The sequence below is a fragment of the Patagioenas fasciata genome, chromosome 4 (assembly GCF_037038585.1).
Source record: "Patagioenas fasciata isolate bPatFas1 chromosome 4, bPatFas1.hap1, whole genome shotgun sequence".
Taxonomy (NCBI): domain Eukaryota; kingdom Metazoa; phylum Chordata; class Aves; order Columbiformes; family Columbidae; genus Patagioenas; species Patagioenas fasciata.
This window is the reverse complement of record NC_092523.1, coordinates 19,477,869-19,487,921: the sequence shown is the minus strand read 5'-3', so window position 1 is coordinate 19,487,921 and position 10,053 is coordinate 19,477,869. Positions and strand designations below refer to the sequence as shown.

At 39.2% G+C, this 10,053-nt stretch overlaps 1 long non-coding RNA gene across 1 annotated transcript; it reads left to right on the top strand.

Moving 5' to 3' along the window:
- The first annotated feature begins 1,218 nt into the window (after positions 1-1,218).
- LOC139827902 (uncharacterized) lies at positions 1,219-7,695 on the top strand. Its single transcript, XR_011739029.1, has 3 exons — positions 1,219-1,266; positions 6,765-6,837; positions 7,525-7,695. It is a non-coding gene; the product is annotated as an uncharacterized lncRNA (long non-coding RNA).
- Positions 7,696-10,053: the final 2,358 nt, after the last annotated feature.

The following is a 10,053-nucleotide window of genomic DNA, read 5'->3' as shown; positions in this document are numbered from 1 at the left end:
AACGACAGTTGTATTTATGCCATGCCTGTTTTCAGGAAAAGTGTTTGCTACCAGCCATGTCTATGAGTGTGAAGGGAAAAGATAAGCTCGTAGAACGTATGGCCTCATTTGCATACTATTTTTAGTAAAGACCAATTCTTTCATCTTTGTAATGACTTCACTTCTTGCACAAGGTGGACTAAAAATAGAATTTGTTTCTCCCTTGGTGCTACACGGCAATGAACTGTACTGCAGCTGTCCAGCTTTCGGATCTGCCGAGTTTCGAAGTCCAGAGCTCCTGACATTTGCAGATCTCACAGGCTCTCTTAAAACATTCCCAAAAGTTCAACCAATGACCAAAAGATCACTTGAATTCCACTCAATATCGTGGTAGATTTCCATAAAACTAGTAATTTCTTTCAATGGTGGAATTATTAGTATGGTTTTAGCTTACAGTGATGGCTACAGATATGAGCCTAACAGCTTGGTGCTACAAAAGAGCTCTCCTGTATCCTCTCTTGTGTCTCCTTTTCCCTCTCCTGTACCTATCTGCGTTCGTCCTGTCCTCTTCCTTGCACTAGTTCAGATGAGTTTTGGCCTTTCTTGTGGGCTCATTTATCCACTAACTAACCAGGCAGCTAAATACATTTTTGCTGACTTAGTTTTCTCTGGAGCCAGTGAGCTGAGTCAGTTCAGAGGAGCTCTGATGGTAAATGGTGGGAACACACAGGCAGGAGCATTGAGGCAGAAGAAGGGGGGCAGGTGTGTTTAGGGAGGAGGGAGATCTCCCCTTTCTGCTGATAGTGAATTGTGAGATTGTTTCACCCTATTTCGATGAGCTACACCCTACGTAATCTGCAATATAGCAAATGTGGAACTACTCCAATTTCCCCTACAAACCAGGCCAGAATTGAGGTTCAGTGATCTTACTGCAACAAGGATTTGAAATATTTTCTTGCTCAACATCATTGTTCAAGTTCATAGCCCGCTTGTGAAAGTGGCTTGTTGGAACTGCCTCTCCGGGGAGCGCTGGGATTATCACCACACTGTGCAATGTGGATGATACAGCTGGTGCTGCTCCCGGACTTGCACAGCTTAACATCACATGCTATGGTCACTTGTAGGCAGCTTGTCATAAACAACTCAAATCCTTGAGCTGGAGGAGCACATTAGACCTGCCAGACTAAAGCTTCTCTTTCTTTTTTTTTTTTTTTTTTTTTTTTTTCAGTGGGCAGAAGAGGAGGGGGCTTACGCATGAAATTTCACCCCTGGATAAATGCACACCAGGTAAAATTTGCATTTACTCATATTTTTAATCTGAATTTTGCACTAAAAATCCCCAAATGAATATGAATATTGGCCTCTGTTCACAGGGTTGCTCTTTATGCTTTCCCATGGTAGTAAATTTGACTCCTGCTAATGACAGGTGAAACTGCTTTTCATGGAACAAGACACTGCTAAAAATCTTTAACTCTTTTCTTGATGGATTGTTGCAGACATTTGTAAATGCATGTTTGAGGTTTCTTTGACATTTTAAGTGAATAACTCCACATGATTTTTTAGTATGTGCTATTGTTTTACCACAAACAAACAAAGCTCTCACTTAGAAGACTGAGGAGGATGAACCCTCCCAGATTTATCCCATTCCCCCAGTGAAGCCAGTGGGCCTTTTATGCACCTGTTGTTATATGCCTACATTTTCTTGGCAAGGATGTCTAGAAATGTACCTTACTTTCTGGATGACAATTTCCCAGAACTACAGTAAGAATAAAATTAGGAAACAACTTTAAAACATGACAGCTTTCCTATTTCTGACTACATTTCTTTGGTTATGCCATAGGAACCTATTTTTAGACATAGGTTCTGAAATATGTCTCAGTGTTAGCTCATAAAGATATATGTTCAGCAATATGGATACAACCTTTTCCCTTTTTTGTTCCTTTTATTTCCAAAGGACAAACTCGGGGTTGATGCATGAGTTCATGCAGTAAAACATTACTCTATATTAGTTTGTGATTTCTGCTGTCTTATTCCACCCAGAAGCCACTGTCCTGTTTCAGAGTTCAAATTGCTCGGTGAGGGTATCTTGTTCTGTCCCTTCCTAAGAAGACTGATTAAAAGTGCAGAATGAGGTATGCTTAGTGTGACTGAAGGTCCTGGATATTTGCAGTGTGCCTGACAGTGCAAAATGTTACCAAAATATCAATTAGAATCAGTAACATATTAAATTCCCTAAACTTTACAATGACGTGTTAGTTTATTTTTGTATTTATCAATATTTCCAGTTGTGTCACATTCTTTTTCATGCTTAATGACTCAGCAAACATGATTTTCTTTCAAGGAGTTATAGTCCTCTCTTTGAAGTTAACATTCAGTTCTATATTGTATTAAATGTTCATTGCCACTTCGCAATTCCAATCAATCAAGCACCATCTCTTTATTCTGTCATTCTACTTTCTACCAGTGGAAAATTTTAAATACCCATTATTTTGGGTTGAAAAATTGAGAATATAAACTCTGCAGAAACAGCTAATTGATTGACATGGTGGAATGCTCTGTGATAGAAGAGTTTTCCCCAGGAAAAAAATATTAATCCTAAAATCATAAAATATATTTAAAAAAAAAAAAAAGAGGAAAAGAGGAATGAGAGGAGTAAAGGAATTAAGTTAATTTCAAGTTAATTATACAATTCCAGTAATGGGAAGAAAAACCCTAATCAGACATGAACAGCTTGTATAACCATTAACCAGGCTATGGTAAACCATTACTTAGCTCTGACTTAAGAGATCCATCATGGGATTCGTGGCAGCCAGTTAACTAATGCTTAAACAATTCCACAGTAATTTAAAGCTGTGGTAAATGGCATCACTCAACCAAGCAGTCACTCTCAGTCTCAAGAGGTATTTTTAACTGGTATGAAGTTATGCTAACTCCCTCCTCCCTTTCCCTGCCAAAACTATAATCCTAACAAGTCTTTACTAGCTGTGTGACACTGTATGAAGACCTGTAGTGAAGTCCAGGCAGATGACATTCATTGTTTGGGGTTTTTTTCTGAAAAAAAAAAAATCTCCACTGAAGAGTAGTGTCAAATGAATCTGGCAAAATCTCCCTTGGCTATTGCTGTACTTAATTTAAAACTTTGTATTTATTTCCTCATTTTTAATTATTTTTGACTTTAAAAGTCATTCAAAAATTGTATACTATTAAGATCAATGTAACAGCTGGTAGCTATCCAACTCATTTTTTTCCTGCATTCTCACTGACTAATAATCAATCACACTAGGGGAGGGAAGTGAGTCGCATCAGGGTGGTAAAAAGTTGACTAAAGTGAACATGACCCTGATGAGTGTTGATGAGGCAGTGGCTGACAGGAGCGAGGCTACTGGGGAGCTTTACAGTGGCTCTGTATTTGTTTACTATTTTTACTTTGAACCTGAGAATCAAAAGTGAGAGTGAACCGATAAATTATGATAGTGACACAAAACCGAGTGGCATTGCCTTTGCAAAGAAGGATCAAAATATCATACAGGAACAACTGGATCACTGAGGACAGAAGTAAAAAGAAACGGATGAAACTTAATAGTACAAAGTTCAAGGTCATGCAGTCACAGCCCAATAAGAATTTCTGTCAAGAACCTCATAGTCTCTATTTTGGAAACAGCTGAAGAGAAGGAAAAGACTTGAGGCTACTGGCTGGTTATAGGTGAGCAGGAAAATTAAATTCCTTCTGTGTTTTGTTCGGCAGTAGAGCCACTCTCTGTGCCTTTCTTCCCACACCTCACAAGGCACACATTCCTGTCCCTGCGCCACAGATTGCTGCCCACTCGATGATGCCAATGCAATGGGATCCTTCTGTAAAGTAGGCAGTGGCAAAAAAAAAAAAGAAGTTGGAAGCTGTTCCAGGTGAAGTAATTACAAAATGTCCAGTGTATCTATGGAGGCCACGTCATGGAAAATCCTCTGCGCAGCCCTGGTCAAACATGTGCAAGAAATGTGAACGCAAAGTGAAAGATGCACATGAGACGGCTACAGGGTATATTTTGGAGCACAGAACTCTTGTCTTACTAGAAGACATAAAAATCTCCTGGCTAGTTTTGCTTAGCAAATGGCATCCCAGAAAGCCTCATGTAAAATATGTTGGGGCAAAGGAGAAAGGATAGATAAAAGGGAGAGGAAAAACTATTTAAACTGTTGGAAAATGCTACTGTGACAATAAACAGATTCAAAGTAGAATTCATTTAACACAGGCATGTTTTGCCCTGTGAATTAAAATTAGGTTCCTAACCGCCAGGTCAGTAGTAACCAGGGGAGCTCTGGTCCAGAACTGTCTGCCTGGTGGAAAAAAAATCTATTCTTGTCGGACTAGAGATTGATTCGTTATGAAATATTATTTGATATGGAGCCTGTGATAGCAGGGGCATGAACTGTGTCTCAAGAGGCTTCCAATCCTAAATTCCTGGGCAGTTGAAAGTGTTTGGTATAGGCAGGATGCAGAGGATTGATCTGTAATGAATACCTGACAGGAGCTTTTGTGCTTTAAAATTTAAAAGTTCAGAACTGGATTTTGCTTTCAAATACACATATTTTTCTGCAGACTTGGTTTTATGAGGCTCAGGGAACAAGAACTTATTCTGTGAGAACCAGCTGAAATGTTTAATATATGGCTGATTATAGGTGACACCAGTAAATAATGACACAATAATTTTATGTATTTCTAGTTTTTTCCCCTGCCCCAGAACATAAGTATTTAGAGAATCTGGAAATGAGTCAATTTAAACAAACTCTCTTCTACAACTGGCAAGAAAGCAGAAAGGAGCTTACAAGGAGAAAATGAGACCTCTTGCACTGATTCTGACACCCCACTGTCTTCCTCCCAGGCCCAACTAGTGACCGGTGTCAGGTTAATGATGGGGAGATGGCAGCACGCCTCTGCTGTAGTGGCTCTTTCTTCCTGTAGCATCCCTGATGATCTTCCCATAGTGCATCTCTGAATAAGCAAGCTATTAGCTCTGAAGAGCTCACATCACGTAGCAATTCTAGGAGTTCCATCGTGCTTTCTCTTGGACACTGGTGCTCCTGCTGATGAAGAAGAAAGTGCTAGACTTGGCCATGCTGCAGCATGAAGAAGGGGAGGGCTGGAAAGGAAGAGAGAGGGAGAAGAAAATGACAGTCTGGTGTTATTTCAGGAGGTATGATGTGTTAAGGGTCAGCATGTATAGTTGTCTTGTTACAACTCCTTTGAAAATTAGTTTAAGATCAGTTATTGAATAGAAAGAGCTGCAAGGGAAAGAGCATCATTCTTCATTACACGGGCTTGAGGTGAGATCCAAATCAGACCTGCCACATATATTGTCTCAGCTGCACATGTGTGTAGCCGGAAGACTGACAGCTTGATACCTACTACATGCCAGTCACTCTCTTTACCCGAGATAAACTTTTGCTTCTGTGGTATCCTATGCTTCAAAGCAATGCTGACAAGGATTTATTGAATTAACCTAAATGGCTTTAAGCCCCAATTCATGCTGGTGCAGCATGTCTCTATCAGGGGTTTGCACTGGTATAACTAATTGATTTAGTTACAGATGGGAAAATTTTCTTAACAAGAAAAGGCCTTAACTGCTGGCCAGGCTGCCTTTGTTGTTTGCAAGTAATCTCCCTCAGCCTGTTGTTAGCATAAATCTGTTCTATTTTGGATTCCCATAGAGCTAATTTGCACAGGAGTCACACAATAGCATGGTTTACATTTCCAGTTTCTTTTCAAAATGGGACGGCAGTTTTTTTCAAAAAAGGACTTTTCATGAGTTGTCTGCATTTCTGTGAATATTTCATTGCCTTCATCACAGTGTGGAAGAGCAATTCATTTGATAAATGAGCTTCTTCTAATTCGGCGCAGAGGGCAGGGTGTGCAGTTCTGCTCCTGGAGTGGCTACACTGGACACACAGCACCCTTTGAATCATATTTCTGATATAAAATGCTATATTAACAAATCAGACAGATGCTTCCTTTGGCTATCCTGTAATATTTAATATGAATTTTGTCTTGTTGGTCTTAGTGCTAAGCTTAATCTGCTACTGTGTCCATGGGAGCTCAGCTGAAAACCCATGCATGTGTCTGAAACCAACAGGATGAAATCCGAATTGACATTCACAGAAAATGTTCCAACATATTTTCACCTGAATAAAATTAAATTGAAAATTAAATCAACCTTTTTGGGGGAATTATGTATGAGGTCTAAGTTCAGGTAAATCAGGTTTGGAGGCCCATTATATACAGGTGTAAAACCTGGGACGACTGGACCTTGGTTCCATTTATTTTATACACACATTTATAAACACAATGAGTTACTGAAAGCTTTCCTGCTTATTCTAGAAGACACTGGAATTAGGGATAATTTTTTATAGTCCATTTATGAGCTTTTACATCTTTTATGTCTTTTCAGGAGAACAGTACTGAAATCTGGATACAAACTCCATCAATTGCTATAGCTTCTCAAAACATACAGTGTTTTAGGAAACATTTTACATAGGACAGTATGGAGATTTAACAGCTCATCTGGGTCTGTTTGTTACCTCTCCAAAAGGGTGTGTTTGTTTAATTATCAGCTTGATTCCTCTTTAGTTCTGGTCTGTTGTATTGTTCCAGTAATTATGAAGTAGAGGTGGTACTACTGAATGGGTCCAAATGATTCACGTTAATTTAGGAAATACATAAGTATTGCAGTCTTTGCCACAGTGAGAACTATATTTTCCTTGAAATCATTCATGCTTTTTGTATATTTGAACAGTATCCATTTTGCAGTCTAATCCTAAGAAGAAATGGTCAGAAAGTGGGACATTACAGAATCTGATAAAGAGCAGGTGAGTACATCATAGCAATGTTTTATTTGCCTATATCATTAACCTGTGTGTCTAAAATAGCTTTAAAATGTTCATAGAATTGAAAAATAAAGCATTTTCAATAGAAAATAAACCTGGACAGGAGACTTTTTACTATGCTAAGTATTCTTGTTGCTGTCTTTTTGCTTAAACTAATTCAAAAGAAAATGGTGTTTCTGTATTAGGAACAAATAATTCCATTCTCTAAAGTATATTGTTATGGCCGTATACTTTTTTCTTAGTTATTGCAAAAAGATAGACATGAATAAGTAATGCAATTTTCAAGGAGAAGATGTTGCTACAGCCCAGAAATATGAACTTTTATCATACAACATTGTATATTGCAAAGACTTCTGAAAATCAGCTAAAGGAATGGTTCAATAGTTGGAGAAGGAATTGAGATGTATCTTGACTTGCTTACCAGACTGTGCAACGTTCATGCAGCAACTTCAACATTTGTTTACCAATGAAAATCTTTATATCTATATAACTCAGAATTAAATTCTCTCTGAAAAGTCAGTCAAAAGCAGAAGAAACTACTCACTTATATGATCTGGATATAAAAGTAGATTTTATTTTTCATTGCAGGAAATGCCCTACCATTTCTAACAATGTTGATAATTTTTCGATGCTTGTGTGGTTTGTACCAGAGTTTTCTCTCTCTTTTAGGAGGGCCTCTGGCTGCTTGACAAAGTGCAAGGCTTACTAGTGGAACAACTGGGAGTCAGGCACAGGGTGAAGGAACAGAATTCATGGTAACAAGTATCGATGTTCTTTACACACTAAACACAGAAGTTCGGCTCCAAGGATGGGATTTATAACAACCGCTATGGTGTAGGACAGGGGTGTTAAACTCATTTTCACTGGGGGCCACATCAGACTCGTGGTTGCCCTCAAATTGCCAAATGTAATTTTGGGACTGTGTAAATGTAACTACTCCTACTTTTATACAGTCCCAAATTTATGTTCAGCCCTTTGAAGGCAACTGCGAGGCTGATGTGGCCCCCAGTGAAAATGAGTTTGACACCCCATCCTAGTCTATACTTCTCTGGGTACTCATAGAATTGCTAAATAAACGAGGAATAGAGTCATCATCACAATAACATTTGTTGACTACAGGAGTCATGTATATGTTATGGAGGTGAGTTTTTCAAGGACGCTATTGGTAGCTCCCATTCTGACATGCAAGTGCCACATCTGAATTTTACTTGCTCTAGCCACTATATATAAATACATGCCATATATTTTAATACACACTGTATCTTCTACAATAACATATTGATGTGAAATATTTTATGTATTGCATATGTTCTATAAAACATAATGTAACATATTCTTTTTCAATAAACAAGGTAAAATGACACTGAAAGAAAAAGAAAGGATTTATAGTTGCTTAAACTTCATGTGAATGGCTGTGTCCTTGAGGAGCCAATACTGATTCTATTGAAAAAGATTAATCCATAGATATAATTAAAATAATCCAGATGCATAAAGCACAGAGGATAGAGAGTGGCTTGCTGGAGTCTGAACTCGCCTGTCCCTTGCTTACTTCTGATCTCAGTTAACATGAGTAAATTAGGTTTCTGCTTTTCCATCATATGTTTTCAGGTCAATGCCAAGCATCACTAATAATCTCTCAGAATACGTTTTATAATAGAAACATCTGACCAGCGTAGAAATTAAAAAGGACCCTCTTGGCACTTCAGGCACATGTGGAGGGAGAGCAGAAGAGTTTATAGTCATCTAAGCAGACCAGCTGGAGAGTAAGTGTTTGGTTGAACAGCTGATGTGAGAAGGAGCCATCACAGGAGCAAGTATGTGTTCTGGATACCTGTGGAATGAGATGAGGAAGTAATTTGCTTCATATAGACACTGTCATCCTGTGAAGGCTTGTTTATGTATTAATTTCATGCCAATGAGTGGCCTTACTGACTTAATTAGGACTACCTATGTGTTTAAGTTTAATCACAAGCTTATGTTTTCCCCTGCTGAAGGTAAGTTTTCAGGAAAAGTTGTCCTTACAATATTTTTCAGCTAACATTAATGTATTGCCTCAGATCTGAGACCTATAGTATTGCTCACCAGTGTAAATACTGATCACCTGCAAATCACACCACCAGTCACTCAATATTGGACCTGCTTCATGGGAACTAGATCAACATCTGGGCCTGCAGCCCTCGGCTGAAGATGGAGCAGGACACACTGGAGCCAGGAAACAGCAGAAGGTGAAGGTGAAACTAGCAATAAACTGAAGAAAGAGCAAAGGGAAGTTGCTTAGAAAAGCTCCTGGGGGCCAAGGACTTTTGAAAGAGTGGAGGAGTATTGCAAGGCAGAGGTACACATTATATTTAACATTAGCCTTTTCAATAGGTAAAAAGTAGCACTGGTTTAATGTTTGAGCCACGCTATGTTTATTTCTGCTGCGTTAAAACACCAAACTTCTAATGTGCAGTGTGATAACACAGAACCCTTTGTTACAGAAAAAAATACTCTGTTGCTTGAATTAGTAAAGTTTTATTTGTTTATTTTCAAAAATATAAGTATCTACAGATGCTTGCAGTCTAATTTCTTAGTGACTGATTTCAGAGTAGAACCTACCCCTCCCTCACAAGTATCTAAATACCTGGTTGTTCTCAAACACGCCAGGCTGCAGGAGGTAGGAGGTGACACCTGGGAGTGTGACCTCTTCTCTCCTCTGGTACCCACAGCTTCACTGCAAGTGATGGGCAAGTACCTTCTTCCTCTGGGGATCATAAACCTGGAATCCTCCTCTGATAGCAGTCTTCTGTAATGATTTCTTCAAAGAATTGATCCCAGCTCTCTCATCTCTTTTAACATTCAGGCAGGGAGAGGTGGTTTCCTTGATTCCTGTTAGAGATCAGAGCGCTTGCTGAGGAAGTGAGACACCCAGGCTCAATACCTGCTGCAGTATGAAATGGTTCAAATGCACGTCTCTCTAATTAGTGGGGAATGTGCAAAGCAGCCTCTTGGAACTCTCTGAGAACTTTGTCTGAAATAGCCACAGCACGCTTACCAGAGGCAGCGTGGTCCACATCCCCCATGGGTGCTGTGTGCAGGAACCTGGCTGACCACTCAGCAGACTCTTCTGCAAAGAGGGCTTTCTAAGGAGAGGTAGGGTGTAGCCAGAACTATGGATTGCGGTGGAGTGTTAGGTGGGAGATAAGCATTCATTGCCTC